This window comes from Bactrocera oleae, chromosome 2, assembly GCF_042242935.1.
Source record: "Bactrocera oleae isolate idBacOlea1 chromosome 2, idBacOlea1, whole genome shotgun sequence".
Taxonomy (NCBI): Eukaryota; Metazoa; Arthropoda; class Insecta; order Diptera; family Tephritidae; genus Bactrocera; species Bactrocera oleae.
The window spans coordinates 61,613,350-61,629,926 of record NC_091536.1 but is presented as its reverse complement, the minus strand read 5'-3'; the positions used below and the strand labels follow the sequence as shown (position 1 = coordinate 61,629,926).

At 34.5% G+C, this 16,577-nt stretch overlaps 1 long non-coding RNA gene across 1 annotated transcript; it reads right to left on the bottom strand.

Moving 5' to 3' along the window:
- Window positions 1-3,998: 3,998 nt before the first annotated feature.
- On the bottom strand, window positions 3,999-10,640 carry LOC138855720 (uncharacterized). The gene is made up of 3 exons (XR_011394793.1): window positions 10,238-10,640; window positions 5,272-5,461; window positions 3,999-4,305 (listed from the first exon to the last, which is right to left on the bottom strand). It is a non-coding gene; the product is annotated as an uncharacterized lncRNA (long non-coding RNA).
- Window positions 10,641-16,577: the final 5,937 nt, after the last annotated feature.

Sequence of the window (16,577 nt, the reverse complement as noted above, 5' to 3'; positions counted from 1 at the left end):
ACATAAACAATTTTAATATTGCCAACGCAGACATTTCTTACATTTTTTTTTGAAAATCCTTAATATTTTTACTGAAAATATTCTTTCTTTGATATGAAAATTAGAAATTTCTCTATCTCAAAAATCGTCATGGTTTGCGAAATTCGCCGCCGTCGCGTATTGTGTTAATCTTCATATACAATCGTGTGTTCGAATCACCGACGGCATCGCCGAGTACGACGAATATTCGCCGTCGCCCGTATTGTGTTTATGCTGGACTATTTTTTGTGGGGTAATGTTAAGTCGCTTGTCTACGTAGTTAACCCCGAGAAAAATTGGGTCTCTCGGCTGGAATTTAACCAGCCGCGGTGGTAACTTGCCCGAAGCCATTTTTAAATCATAATGACAAACCCTTATCTTTACAATAAAGCTAAACTTTTTAATTTACATATGGTAGATATATGTATATGATGTTAAATAAAATTTTATTATGAGTATATGTATACTGTTTTTGGTAAGAAATATATTTACTTATTCAATATAATCTCACGTAACTTCAGAACACACCATCCCTATAATGACTTTCCGGAAGCTCTGCAAAGTACCCGTCTACGGCTGTAATAGCTTCTTCATTCGACGAAAAACGCTTTCCACGAAGGAATTGTTTCAGATTTCTGAAGAGATCGTAGATCGGTGGATGTTCAAGCAGTATGAAAATTGATTTTTTGTGTCGCAAACCAGTTTTTCTCACGAATTTTTTCTTCAGCTGATCCGAAAGGCTGCAATAATATTCAGAGTTGATTGTTTTACCGTTCTGCAGATAATCAGTCAACAAACTTCCTTTCTCATCCCAAAAAACTGATGTCATAACCTACTTTGCGTTGTGACTTCACCTGCTTTGGAGCTGAACAACCAGCTTTAGTCGTTCTTGTTTCAATTTAGAATCATGGTAGTAGATCTAAGTTCCAACCATAGTTATAAAACGACGCAAGAAATCGGTTTTATTCTGCTTAAAACGCTCCAAATTATGCTGAGAAAATTTGTTTTCGATCCAGTTTTTGTTTTATTGTTTCCAAACATCTTTTTCATATGTGATTCTCCGTGTAAAATATATAGAACTCGTTCGTCTGAGATGCCTATGGCGCTAGCAGTTGTACGCATAGTCAAACTATTTAAGGTGAGAGCTCCTTATCCACATCTAACAATTGTTCATAAATTTCCTTTGATTTTAAACCAAAGACTTCAAAACAAAGAACCTTATCACTGCGCGATATTAAATTATTTCCATATTAAAAAAATACTCTGACACGTCATTTCAAGGTCCACTTTATATTGCTATAACTAATATAGTAGATCTACATATGAATCAGCTAAAAAATTTGCAGAACATGATGATTTACGACTCATACACCCAATACGACGCAATTAAATCTCGTTCCCATGATTTATATGGCATATATAATACAATAGTTAGCACAAGGCATAATGCTCAGGAAAATTACGCGGGAATAGTCAAAGTTATTACGATACGTAATAATATTAGGTAAAGTAAAAAGTTCGTTCGGTTTTTATCTAAGAGATGGCGTTATTGTCTATAGTATTAGTGTTACGTGTCGCATACTATACGGCGCTGAAAACGTGTTTATTCGTGTTAAAAGTTTGTCTTTGAGTTTTTCGATTGATTTACTCAGTTCGTTGTGAGCGCTCGTCAAATATGGACACCAGCAAAGAGAAAATTCGCTATATTTTACAATTTTTCTTCGATCAAAGCGAAAAAGCAGCCAAAGCGACTGAAAAAATTAATTTAGTTTATGGGCCCGATACTGTAAACGAACGTGTAGCACAAAAGTGGTTTGCTAGGTTCCGTTCCGGTAATTTCGATGTCAAAGATGCACCACGCGTCGGGAGGCCTGTCGTCGAAAATTGCGATAAAATCATGGAAATAGTGGAAACAGACCGTCACGTGAGCACTTATTTAATTGCTGAAGAACTAAAGATAAGCCAGAAAACCGTTTGGAACCCTTTGCATAACCTTGGATTCAAAAAGGAGCTCGATGTTTGGGTGTCACACGAACTAACGCAAAAAAATGATGGACCGAATTTCCATCTGCAAATCGCTGCAGAATCGCAACAAAATCGACCCGTTTCTGAAGCGGATTGTGACTGGCGATGAAAAATGGGTCACTTATGACAACATCGAGCGCAAACGGTTGTGGTCAAAGCTCGGGGAAGCGGCCCAGATAGTGGCCAAGACCTGATTGACGGCCAGGAAGGTTTTGCTGTGTGTTTGGTGGAATGGGCAAGGAATCATCTACTGCGAGCTGCTCACCTATGGCCAAACGCTCAATTCGGCCCTCTACTGCCAACAACTGGACCGCTTGAAGGCAGCACTCAACCTGAAGAGGCCATCTTTGATCAACAGAGGCCGAATTGTGTTCCATCAAGACAACGCCAGGTCACACACGTCTTTGGTGACGCCCCAGAAGCTCCGGGAGCTCGGATGGGAGGTCCTAATGCACCCACCTTATAGTCCGGACCTGGCACCAAGTGACTACCATCTTTTCCTGTCCATGGCGAACGCGCTTAATGGTGAGAAGTTAGCCTCAAGAGAGGCCTGTGAAAATTGGCTCTCCGAGTTTTTTGCCAATAGGCGCGCAGCCATCTACAAGAGGGGTGTAATGAAGATGGCATCTCGTTGGCAATAAGTTTACGAACAAAACGGCGCATATTTGACTTAAATCGGACAAATGTAGACATTTTTTTGAAATATCAATAAAAAACCGAACGAACTTTTTGCTTTACCTAATATTTCCACAAGAAGATATAAAATATTCACCAGCGGTTAAATTTAACTAAAAATATTCGTTATATAAACCGACCATAAATACCTACATGTACAATTATGCATTTGTTGTATGGTAAAGTAAAACTAAAATTTCGATGAGCTCAAATTCAAAAAATTTTAGACATGTTAATTTCGATATTTTGCTTTCGCATGTGCACCAAAATATGAAACGAAAAGTATTTTGTGAATGGCGTGTGAGCTTTGGCTTGAAAATCACGCACATTTTGCCGCAAGTCGACACGTCATGTGCTCCAGACCTGCCGCTAGCTCAACGGACGAGTGCACATGAAATTGTATATGCACTTAAGTCACGTTAAGTGACCAAACACTGATATATGGACAGGCGAACAAAGAAGTGTAGGCATCGTGGTTATCGCCGCGGTTCCAGATAACTGTTAGCTACAAACACTTTTCATTTCCGCAATTATTATGTTATTACTCATAACCAAACTCAAAAACAAAGTGAGTGAAAATGAGAAGAGAATTAAAAGTCGAATCGATATGTTTGTATGTTGGTCTAGATCCGGGTACTTTTTGAAAACAAAACCATGAAAAAACGTTAACTTCGGTTGCACCGAAGCTATAATACCCTTTACAAATACAAAAGGTTCCTTTCAAGAACTTGATTTTGATCGCTCGACTTGTATGGCAGCTTGTGTTACTGATCAGTCGGAATCAGCTTATATAGCTTATGCTATAGTGATTCGATATGAACAATTTCTTCGGATATTCCAAATATCGTGAAGATATCTCGTCAAACGAAAAAGTTTTCCATGCAAGCACTTGATTCCGATCGTTCACTTTGTATAGCGGCTATATGCCGCTATCGACAATTGAGAAACTTTACGAAATTAGGCATACGAGATAGAAAATGGGTTATATAAAATGACATTCGTTGTATTACAATATTCGGTCTCCGCTGGTCAAAAGCAGAAGAAGCTTAGGGACATAAAGCTTTTGGGAGTCAGAGTTCAATAATTTTATATTGTTTTGAAAAACGATATGTCTCGAGTGTTAATGCCTTCCCTGTGAATTCCTTTAAAAGCTAAATATGATAAAAGAAAACTTACACATATCATTTTCAAGGTGCCGATTTGTATAAAACTTAGCACGCGTTAATAAAACCTTTATTAAAAGGCAAAATACTTTGTTTAACTTTATTTGAAAATACAAAGGAAATGTTTAATGTTTTTACAATTAAAACTTATGTTATCTACCCATAATCGAATATGGGTAACTCTTTACCTTCAATGACGCTTTTGTTGTTCTCATATAATATAAAAAAACAACACAAGTGTCACGCTAAAAACCGAAATAAGGTGTCGACAAGTGAGCAAGTTTCAATATTATTGCCACAATCTCTAATTTATAACAACTCCGCGGGTAACTTCTTCTATTCATCAACTCGTTGTTGGTCAAGATAGCAATGAACAGCTAAATTAACATCATAGTTCATTCAGCCACAGCATAGTTCGTGAGGACTGAAAAGAAATAAAAACACAAAAGAATATAAGATCAATGGTACTACAAAGTTAGTCTTAATTCATAATATTTATAATTTGAAATGAATTAATGGCGACAGCTGTATAGTATCAAAGTCAACCAGCAATAAGTCAGTTAAGCAAGATATCGATTAAATGGCAAACTCAATGCACGAAAGTGCCATAATTTTAATGAACAGAGCAGTACAATGTCGAAGTTTCCGTTGAGTATCTTGAGCACTTTTTAAAGATGAAAAGTGATGATAAATATAAATTGTATTTTTAAACTACGTATCGTTTGATTGAGTTTCACTCAATAGATATATAGATAGATGAAGATAAAATTAATACAATATTTAAGTTGAAAGGGATAATTTCGTGTGCGTGCCAAAAGAAATTAACACGGTGAACACATGTTGGTTTCCAAGATCATTGACGAGCGGTCTACTGCCAAGCCATTTTCCATTTTCTTCAAATTTCGTTGAAATATTCAGATTTATTGCAAAATATGCAAGTTATCGTGTGTCGATTTATTACGTTCATTAAAAAGTGAATTGCGTAAATCATTAACCAATTAACCAAGTCAATCCCAGCTCGAATCAGGAGAATACATAGCAACCCCACTGATAGCTTGATCGCCGAAAAAACAGCTTTTGGTTGGATAAATCTATGTTAATTCCGACAACTTCCAATATACTGTTGTGGAATTTAATTAACTTTAAATTGATTCAAAAATCTTTAATTTTTCCACCAACAGTATTTGTAAAAAACTTTTCTTATCTCAATTACTAGGTTAGGTTAGTTTAGGTTAGGAGATCGATCCCAAGAAGGATCTCACTTGGACAGCTTAAAACGCCGGTCCGTTGTGGTACCTAAAAACTCCTATAAGCTGGATCAAAAGACTCTTACAAGCCGTCAAAACGCTTTGTGTCTATAACAAACTTGTTAACACTTCCAATATTATACCTCTTGCGTTTATGTCCAAGCTCTCCAGACGGTGTGCCTTGAGTTGGCATCCGAGCCTATTAAGACTGCGGCTAGTTTGCGCCTGGCCTATGACTAAATACATCCATAATATAAAGTAGAACTAGTACGGTGACATTGAAATCACATTTACGAATGTTTGTGTAGCATTAGTGACGGCTCCAAAGGATATCTTGAAGAAAGAACAAAAACTAAAATCATATTGGAATACACATTGCAGACTATTCTAAGTATAAGGTTGGTTTTCACTGCAGGGCAACTTTACAATTTACTTTGTGCATACTTCTCATTCTTTTTTTTTAGTGCAACCATGTATTTCTCTCTATGTTATGCAGTTCGAGGTGCCGGACATGGTCTCGCGTCACGAGATGAAAGTAAGCGAAAAATCTCAAAAATATGAGTTAATGGGCTTTTCAACTTTTTGCTCAATATTCATTGTTCAAAAGACGGACCAGCTTCGAAATATCGAACCCACTGTGTTGCAAGCAATTGCTAGAGGTAATTTTGTTTTCGCCACGGTGTACACACCGAAGTGCCTAAAGTGGGCAATTCAAAAAATGCTTACAACACTCTTAGTAATTACAAGACTATAGATAATATAATATAATTTCTATTTCTTTAATAAATTTTAAACTTTTAATCAAAATTAGTTATGATAATATACTTAAAAATAAAAAGGAATGCAACAAAAAATATAATAAAATATGAAAATATAAAAATAAATTTTCACTTGATGACATATCCTCCGCTTAATAGCTTTGCGTACGTCTTTCCTTAATCAGTGGATATTCCTGAATTTAAAATGCAAACGGAAATTAACTAAACAAATAGTTTTATTTGAAACTAATTTAACTTTCGCATGTATGTATATCATATTTGAAAACTTCTCTCTTTCATAAAAATGTATATTTTTAACACCAAACCCAAAAGAAGCGCGCAACAGGATTCGGCAATTTCATTCTTACGCATGTAAGAAATATGATTCGAAGATGTATCTGTTTAACAATAACAATGACGGTCAGTTGACAACTAAACTGTCCGTCAGTACTGACATACCAAATTTGAGTGTATTGGTAAACCCATCAGCAGTTTCTTGTAGGGTAGATTATGCCACCAATTTATGCAACTGAATGTCAATGGCATCCGTCGCATATATAAGACAATAACAACAATAACTCCCTTTCGGATTCACTTTCATCTGTGAAGAAGCATCTTCAACGGTACTTTTATTTACTTTTGTTTTATTGCATTTTTCACCAACACTATGTTTACTTTTTAAATTTTTTTTGCAAATGATGATTGTACATATTCACGCTCCCCACTGCTTTCGAGATTATTTTATTATGCAATATGTGTACATATGTCTGTAAAGCATGAGCACGTAAGTACTCAAATACAAGAAATTTCTTCATTGGCTGTTTTGTCCACTTCACAGTTTCGCAGTTTGTCAGTTTGTACAATAGTTGACTGACTAGTTTTCAATGCATCTTTCAATCACTTAAATATCTGTGTATGAAAGAGCGTGTGTCTGTCCGCTTGCCAACATTACTGCCTTTTTATCAGCTTCTGCAGGCTACGTGCATTGCAGAGTATTTAATTTCTTTCCTTTTTTAGTTTTCTTTGTACATATGTATTGTGGAATATATATTATTATAAATGTGGAATTTTTATTTTATTAGATATATGAGAGATTGCGATAATATTGACCCGATTTTATCTATTTTTGGCAAAACAACATCCTATTAACAGAATAAAATACTCCCTAAGTTTCCTTAAAGTACCTCACTTACAGTCACCAGCATATATGGAGTAAAATCAACCGGATGTTTGAAAATTCTGTGGTTTGTTACATGAAGGCTAGGGCAAATTTTCACCTAATTTTACTTATTTTAGGCACAAAAATGAAGCATAATTTTATTAAAATAAGTCACATATTAGCTGATATATGCGGTGTGAAGTGAACCGGAAGTTCAAAAATATTCCGATAAGGTATATGGGAAAATATTGATCCGATTCAATCCATTTTTGACATACTTGCATACTATTATCAGAAAGGTACTCTCTCCGAAATTCAATAATATGTCTCACAAATTGACCGTTAGTTCCACGGTGCCCACATTCCGTAACTGGGTTCAGTTATGGTCCGAGTTTGGCAATTTTTAGACTTTGGATGGTATTCCTCAAAAGCATTATTTGTGCAAAGTCTTGCCCTAATATATTCTTTGATGCTGGATTTATATATTGGAAAATGAAAGAATCAAATGGAATTTAAAATTGTGCTCCATAGGAAGTAGGCGTGGGTGTAGTCCAATTTCGGTAATTTTCTCATTGTGAGATGGCATTGTTAAAATAATTTTATGTGCCTAATTTTGTTGAAATCAATCAAGTAGTTCCAGAGATATATGATTTCGCCTAAATGTCAAATTTTGAGGACGATTCCTTAAAGTATAATAAAAATATCTTAATTTAATGCTTAGTTATGGCCTTTTATAAGTTTCTGATAATTTATGTATATATAACCCTATTTCTATCTCGATTAGTTTTAGGTGATACACACAACCGTTAGGTGAACAAAACTATTATACCCTTTAGCAACATGTAGCAAGAATATTAAAATATTATTTATCCTTGTCATTATGGAGATTACATTAAACTGTGTGGTGACTAATTTTTTCACAATTATTTACCTTCGTCTCTTTTTATTTTAAAAAAATGACCTTAGTGTGATGTACAAGTATGCTACAAGTAAACAATATAAATTATATGTGTTTAAACTAGTTCAAGCTCAACATTACTTTTGGTATAAAGTTATGCAAGTGCATTTTTCTGTAAAACGAAAGACTCAAGAAATAAACAAAAAACAAGATCAGCACATTGCAAATGGATCCCCTTGGATTTTGTTAAACAATCCCAATAGCACTATGCATACGTATGTTTTGGGTTTGGCATGTCTATGCTCAATTTAAATTCAGTCCTAAGCCTCGCACCATTGTTTTTTTAAGCCTGAAAGCACTCTTGCTTTAAGTATGGAATCAGTAAAGATTATTATTATTAAATCTTATTTATGATATGATGTCCCCTTTTTTCTGTGTCATCTTTTTATCTAAATATCGTAAAGGAAATTTGTTAAGCGCTGTATAAGGCGTACTATTTTAATTTATCGTTTGTAATAAGATATGTCAGAAATCGGACTTAAATCTGTATATAGAGGTAATAAAAACCCATCCTTTATCTCCCCCTCCGTGGGTCAAAAAAGCCGTGAACTTTGACAACAAACTTTCATCACATCAAATGTGTCATTATGCAATGCAAAATCGTACTGGCGATCAAATACATTTTGAAGGGTGAATTTCCTTTGAGTAATAAAACTAGTTGTATTAAATTAAAAGTAAATTATAATTTCGGGCAACGTTTATTATTTTAAACCATTAAATTAACTATTTAATCGGTATGGGAAACTATTGTTTGAATAAGCTTTTCTTTGGTGTCTTTAATAACAATCTTCATTTGCTTTTGTTGACTAATGTGAGTTCACACAAATTCTGGTGATTTTAAGCTGTTGTTGTAACCGGGTTTAATTCCACTTGAAGCAATGAATTGTTGATCTCTGAAGACTACAGAAATGTATATGAATATTTTTGAAATAAAATGCAAAACCTAATAAAATCAATTGTTTCATAAGATGTCAGCTGCTTGACTGCAATAAAATATTCGTAACGAAAACTATATTATATTTATATTAATAACGGGTGTTTTTTTTTCAAGGTATAAAACTTTAAGTTGGCATTACTGACTTATTCTCAGTTTGGTTTGGCAATTCATCATGAATAGACTCACGCCTGAACTAATGTTTCTGTGCGGAATACGTATCGCGCACTACGTTCATTTTATCGTATGACGCGATAAAGCGCACTTCTAGTTGAATGGCTACATCCAGAAAAACTGACTGTTTGGTGCGCTTTATGGGCTGGTAGAATCATTGGTCCGTACTTCTTCAAAAACGATAATGGCCAGAACGTTACAGTCAATGGTGATCGGAATAGAGCCATGATTACTAACTTTTTCATTCCTGAATTGAGCAACCATGATGTCCATTAGCTATGGTTCCAACAAGACCGCGCATCATGTCACACAGCTCGTGCCAAAATGGATTTATTGAAAGTCACGTTTGGTGACCGCCTAATTTCACGTTCTGGACCTGTGAATTGGCCTCCATAATTTTGTGATTTAACACCGCTAGACTACTTTCTGTGGAGTTATGTAAAGTCAATGGTCTACGCGCATAAGCCACAAACGCTTAATCATTAGGAAGACAACATTCGTCGTGTTATTGCCGATATACGGCCACAAATGTTGAAAAAAGTCATCGAAAATTGGGTGTCCAGATTGGACTACATCCGAGCCAGTCGTGGCGGTCATATGCCAGAAATCATATTTAAAATGTAATGCCACAAGATTATCTTTCGGATAAATAAAAGTCATGTCAGTCGAATAATCCATCATTGTTTTATTGCAATTTAAAGTTCTATACCTCTAAAAAAAAACACCCTTTATAAACCAAAGAAACCGATTCGATGATATAAAGTTAACAATATACGAAAAGCGAAAATTTTTGTTAGCATATATACAATAAGTGTTTAGAGAGATGGCACAATATACTTATATATATGTTCACACGAAAATTTTCCGAAGGTGAGAATAATATTAGATAATTATCTGTTGTTCTAGATGTAATGGTTGGGTCTCTAAAGCCAGTTTAATTGACCTCTGTTGGACCACTTAGGGATTAATATTTTTTAAGTCCTTCAAGAACAAGGAGGATTATCAGGCATATCATGATAAGTCAATTTAATTAAATTTTTCAAATATCAAGATTTTTATTCGAATTCTATCAGACAATTTTTTTGAATATTACTTTACATTGTATACATAAAAATTTTATTATCACCCTTTACATTCCTTTGATAAAAGTTAAATTTCACTCGATTTTAAATTTCCAAAGAGTTCAATTCCTTTTACTGCTTTGTAAACTGTTTTGTTTAATTAACACATTCATAACTTTCTTTTTAAAAAGAAATAAAAAAAAATCACTATTCCAATATTTTATTTAAACATTGTCTGCAATTAAAAGTTAATACCGTTAACTCTTTCACACACATATGTAAGACTTAATTAGCACGATTTTCCTACAATTTTTTTCTGTTTGCTATTTTAAGTTTGATTTGCTTTTCCAGAGAATTATATTTTCCTCTCTCTTATAAAGGCTCTTTTGACTCTAGGTCACTAAGTAAATTTCAACAAAACTCGGCGAAGATATAATGAGTCCGAAAGAAACATCTTGACCAAATGAATATCCATTGCAAACTGGGTGTTAACGAGCGCATGAAAACATCACGCGATAACTGAAAAACAGTCGCAAGCGTTTGGCAGAGGTTCCGCTGCAGCAAGGCAACAGCCCGAAATTCGGAAGCAACATGACAGAGCTGAGTGCACAAAAAGTTGCAAGAGTATGGGTAATAACAACAAATGTTGCAAAGATTTGGTAAAGTCAAGTGCAGCACAAGTAATATTGGCAATATTGCCAAACCAAATGTTGCTGGTTAAACAAGTTTTGAGAATCAAATGTTGCCGGAGAAAAAGTTTCTGTATACAAAGAGAAAACAAATACAGAAACACAGTCAGTTATAACATATAAAAAGTCAACCACTAATTTTAACCGTTATTAACATTAACAAAGCCGGCTGAACTTGTGCCGGCTAATTTGTGCTGCAGTTGACTGGTATTTGTAGACATTGTCTTGGTAATATTATATATATATATTAGGTAAAGTAAAAAGTTCGTTCGGTTTTTTTATTGATTTTTCAAAAGATGAAAACTTTGTGTACATTTTTCCGATTTAAGTCAAATGTGCGCCGTTTTGTTCGTAAACTTGTTGCCAACGAGATGCTAACATCATTCCCCTATCGTAGAAGACTGCGTCCCTATTTCCAAAAAACTCGGAGAGCCAATTTTCACAGGCCTCTCTTGAGGCCAAATTCTCACCATTAAGCGCGTTCGCCATGGGCAGGAAAAGATGGTAATCACTTGGTGCTAGGTCCGGACTATAAGGAGGGTGCATTAGAACCTCTTATCCGAGCTCCAGGAGCTTCTGGCGAGTCACCAAAGACGTTTGTGGCCTGGCGTTATCCTGATGGAACACAATTCGGCCTCTGTTGATCAAAGATGGCCTCTTCAGGATGAGTGCTGCCTTCAAGCGGTCCAGTTGTAGAGTGCCGAATTGAGCGTTTGGCCATAGGGGAGCAGCTCGCAGTAGATGATTCCTTACCCATCCCACTAAACACACAGCAAAACCTTCCTGGCCGTCAATCAGGTCTTGGCCACCATCTGGGCCGCTTCCCCGAGCTTTGACCACGACCGTTTGCGCTCGATGTTGTCATAAGTGACCCATTTTTCATCGCCAGTCACAATCCGCTTCAGAAACGGGGCGATTTTGTTGCGATTCTGCAGCGATTTGCAGATGGAAATTCGGTCCATCATGTTTTTTGCGTTAGTTCGTGGGACACCCAAACATCGAGCTCCTTTTTTAATTCCAAGGTTATGCAAATGGTTCCAAACGGTTTTCTGGCTTATCTTTAGTTCCTCAGCAATTAAATAAGTGCTCACGTGACGGTCTGTTTCCACTATTTCCATGATTTTATCGCAATTTTCGACGACAGGCCTCCCGACGCGTGGTGCATCTTTGAGTGGCAATCTAACAAACCACTTTTGTGTTACACGTTCGTTTACAGTATCGGGCCCATAAACTAAATTAATGTTTTCAGCCGCTTTGGCTGCTTTTTCGCTTTGATCGAAGAAAAATTGTAAAATATAGCGAATTTTCTCTTTGTTGGTGTCCATCTTTGACGAGCGCTCACAACGAACTGAGTAAATCAATCGAAAAACTGTCAAAGACAAACTTTACTATGGACAATAACGCCATCTCTTAGATAAAAACCGTGTTTGTGTTCTCATTTTGACTGTGTTGCCGTTGACATATATGGATATAAATTATACCATTCGAAAGGAGAAGGCGTGCAGAAGGGCACAACGCTTATTGCATGTACGTCAACGTCACATGCGTTGGCGCAAACTTAGCGACTACACTTAACACAGTCGTAAACAGAAGTACATTTCGTTTGAAGGCATTGTTTAGCTAAGCGTGGCCACATATGACGCCAAATTCAATTAGGCCAATTTGATTCGATTGTTTATTGAAGGAAGAATTAAGCCATAACCAGAAACAGAATAAACTATAAATTTAAATTTTTTTAAATTTATTTTTGTAAATTTTTTTTTACAACTTTCTTTAAATTTTGTTCACATTTTGTTTAAATTTTTTTAATAAAATTAAAATACTGTTAACATTGTTAATAAATTGTATTTTCTATTGTTCAAATTTCGATCACTTTCGACCCTAGTACAAATTAACACATATACATCGTTCCATACATGAGAAGGCGAAATTAAAAGTTGATATTACTAGTTGCAAACTTGGACCTCATTTTGCTCCCACCGCCGATCAGTCAGACCAGATCGTAAATAATGAAAATATTCATTACTATTAATAGCGTCTTATTAAATACATTTTAGTTGTTTATAGTTTTTCTTTATTCGTAATTGTTTGAACACTTTTTGCTGAGCTAAATGTGAAATTTCGTGTACCGAAACGAAGGTTTGGATAGTGCAGGTGTACCTTTCCTTCATTTCCGTTCAAAAGGAACTCAGACGGGATTTTGGCGGCACTCCCCCGAGTAGATGATCTATTATGAGGTTATTATGAGAATTAGGCGTCACATATGACTGGCGTGGCTGAGCATGGAGGACAAAATAATGAATTATATAAAATAATAGAAATTTTGCTATACAATAAAAAAACATGTAACGCATTGATTAAAAAAAATGATTACGGTTTATTTTTGTAGCACGATTCGTGAGCCGCCCTGTACTTGAACGTCTGAGTACCAATGACTGGCACCCAAAGCTCTTTGCGTCTTAAATCAGCTACCTCGTTGTTGTAGAAAAATGGAAATATTACATGCACTCTTCCAAAATTAAACAGAAAAGCTTGAAGTTTACTTTTTTAATGTCATTGAGTGCTTTCTTTTCATTTCCGATAGTTATAAGGCTTCTAAAATTCAACTTTGTCTGCTCACCTTTTCTACATTTGCTAATTTAGTTTTTATCTGCGTCTATTTCAGCCATGACATCACGGTCTTTGTATTATGAAGCTTTTCAAATACTAAAATTTCTTGAATTGCTAAAATACATAAGTTTGTGTGATCATATTTTTTTATAGTTTCCGGTTCAATAAATGTTTAGAAAATGTATAACAAAGTTATAAAGAAGGTATGCAAAGTACTTGTAATAATACAAATTATTAAATATTCCTTAGAATGACGACCATAATTATATTGATTTGTATTATCTTTAATAGACATTATATAGCTCCGAACTGCTTCTTTCTTATCTTTTGCTTTATAGCTAAAATATTTATATTAAAAACAACATAACTAACACAAATCAATATATTCACCATTTTAGTGCTTTTAAAAGATATATACTATTGACCAGAAGGGCATTATTAAAATTTTTTTTTGGGATATTTGTGAGATAAACTCGACCTCCAAAGAAATGAATTCGAATATATAAGTGACGAATAAGATGAGCACGATGAAGTCATTCAGATCACAGACTGATAAATATTTTCGCTATAAGAACAGATTAATATTGGATAATATGGGTTTTCAGCCGAATTCATTAAGATGTCTAAATTTTTAAGCTAGTGAGCTAGAAATATGTCCCAAAATCAATTCATCTAATCATAATGATAATCTTGATGTGTCGATTAGTTTTAGGACTTAATATTCTAAACTTATCTTAATTTAGTAAGCATATTATACAATTGACAGATTAAACCCAGACAGTAACGAAATTACTAATTAAATAGTAATTTGAAAAAAAGAGTTTTTATACATATAGATATATGAAGATAAATCGTTGTATCAAGGTCGCATCATTATTTTGCCGTTTATGACCTGGCGTGAGTATTTTTGAACGATTAGAAACGCAGCACTTTACCAACAAATATGTACAATTTTTTAGGACTTTGAAAACATCATATAGGTTTAAAACTATTTGTTAAGTATCTATATGAAATTTAATCTCGCAAACAAAAAATAAAATATTTCCAGTAAAGTTTAAGTATTAATTTAGTGATAAACAAGTATTGCACATATTAAACAAATTCTGATACTTTTAGCAAGTTTGCAGAAAAATTTAAGAAATCATAATAGTTACAAATTCATACATACATTTAATATATCCAAGCCATAATAAAGCGCAATTTCTTTTTAAGATATCGAGTTGAGTTGACAAAAGCCAGCAAAGAAAGGGGTAAATTAAGAAGAGCAATTTATGTCAATAACAACAATAACAAATGGCAAATAGAGCCAAAGAATATGCTGTCATTGTACCCGTTACAAAGCATGTGAAGCAAAACGTAAGTTTAAATGTCAAAGTGGTCATCAACAGCAACGGAAATAGCACACCATCGTGCACAACCTGCCACTTGCTAGAGCACTTGGAGAGATAATGTGCCCACGACGGCTTTTGGAATGTACGTGTGGTTTTATACACAGATCCATGAGCAAATATATGTTATGTCCGTTATTTTTATGAATGGATGAGAATGCAAACGCTGACAGTAAATCATGATATAATTTTTTGCCCACCATATTGTACAGAGTATAATAATTTTAATGGTTGTTTGTAACACTTAAGACCGATTAAAGTTATCACAAAAAAAAAGGTATCGCTGCTCATACGGTATAAATTTAAATCAGCCCTTAAGTTCAATAGTTTATTGCTTCTTCTCTTTAAAACCTAGTAAATTATGCTTTATATTAGACAGTCTTCAAAGAGTTCAGTTAAAATTTGAATTCGTCTCGGTAAGCCGAGTAACATATAGTTTCGATAATAAAACCGTAAGCTATTTTTATACTCTCGCAATATGTTGCTAGAGAGTATAATGGTTTTGTTTATCTAACGGTTATTTGTATCACCTAAAACTTATTGAGTTAGATATAGAGTTATATATACATAAATGCTCAGGATAAAGAGACGAGTTGAAATCCGGGACTGTCTGCCCGTCCGTCCGTCTGTGCAAACTGTAACTTGAGTAAAATTTGAGATATCTTTATGAAACTACCGTAAGACGGTTGGTATTCCACGCCCACAAAACGTAATTAATCATAAACAAATAAATAGCCATAACTGAGCTCTACAATAAGATACAAGACTGTTATTTAATATACCGGATCAGATTAGGGAGAGGCATCTGCAGTTTAAATTTTTTTTACAAAGTTGGCGTAGTCCCTTTTCATAATAGATTTAATCTACATATCTCCTAAACCGCTAAAGCTATCATAACAAAATTCACTGAGAAGAAATGTCTTTAGCACCTCTATCGACAGTGTGAAATCGGATAACAACCCAACCCCAACCCCCATATAACGGTACTGTTCAAAACTACTAAAAGCGCAATAAATCAAGCACTAAACAAGCCAGAGACATTAAATTTTATCTCTAAGATGGTATGAGATGACTTTAATTTTTAAACGATTTTAACCAAATTCGGTATATAACGTTCTTCTCATATTTCTATATTATAGTGCGAAAATGGGCCAAATGGGCCAAATTAAAATGACTTTTAACCGAAAATATCGGTCAATATGTAATATATATAATTGAAATTCATATAATAAAATAAATAAATGAAATTCTTCACAATAGAATGTTTTTGTATCAAAAATGGGTTGAATCGAATCAATACTTCCAATAGCGCTCATATACTTCATATAATTTCTCATAATTTGGGTAAAATTAGTTTACAAATGACTCTAATTAATTTCACTGTGAATGTTAATATTTTAGGCAACAGTTCCTACTTATAATTAATAAAATATATTTTGTAAAGAAATCTCAATTGAGTATACTTTAACTTTGCGAGAGCATAAAATGTTCGGTTACATCCGAACTTAGCCCTTCCTTACTTGTTGTGCGTTTCGCAGTTTTATTAAATATCCTTAATAAATATGATAATACTAATTAGCTTACTGAGGCTATGACGGTCATACAGGTGGGTTAAAAAGTGAAGTGTGCGCACCAAGAAATAGCACTACTACCTCCCAATTTTTTTTTCAAGTTGGTACATCTGTCGAGAGGACACATGCAAAGATTCAAATCAGTGT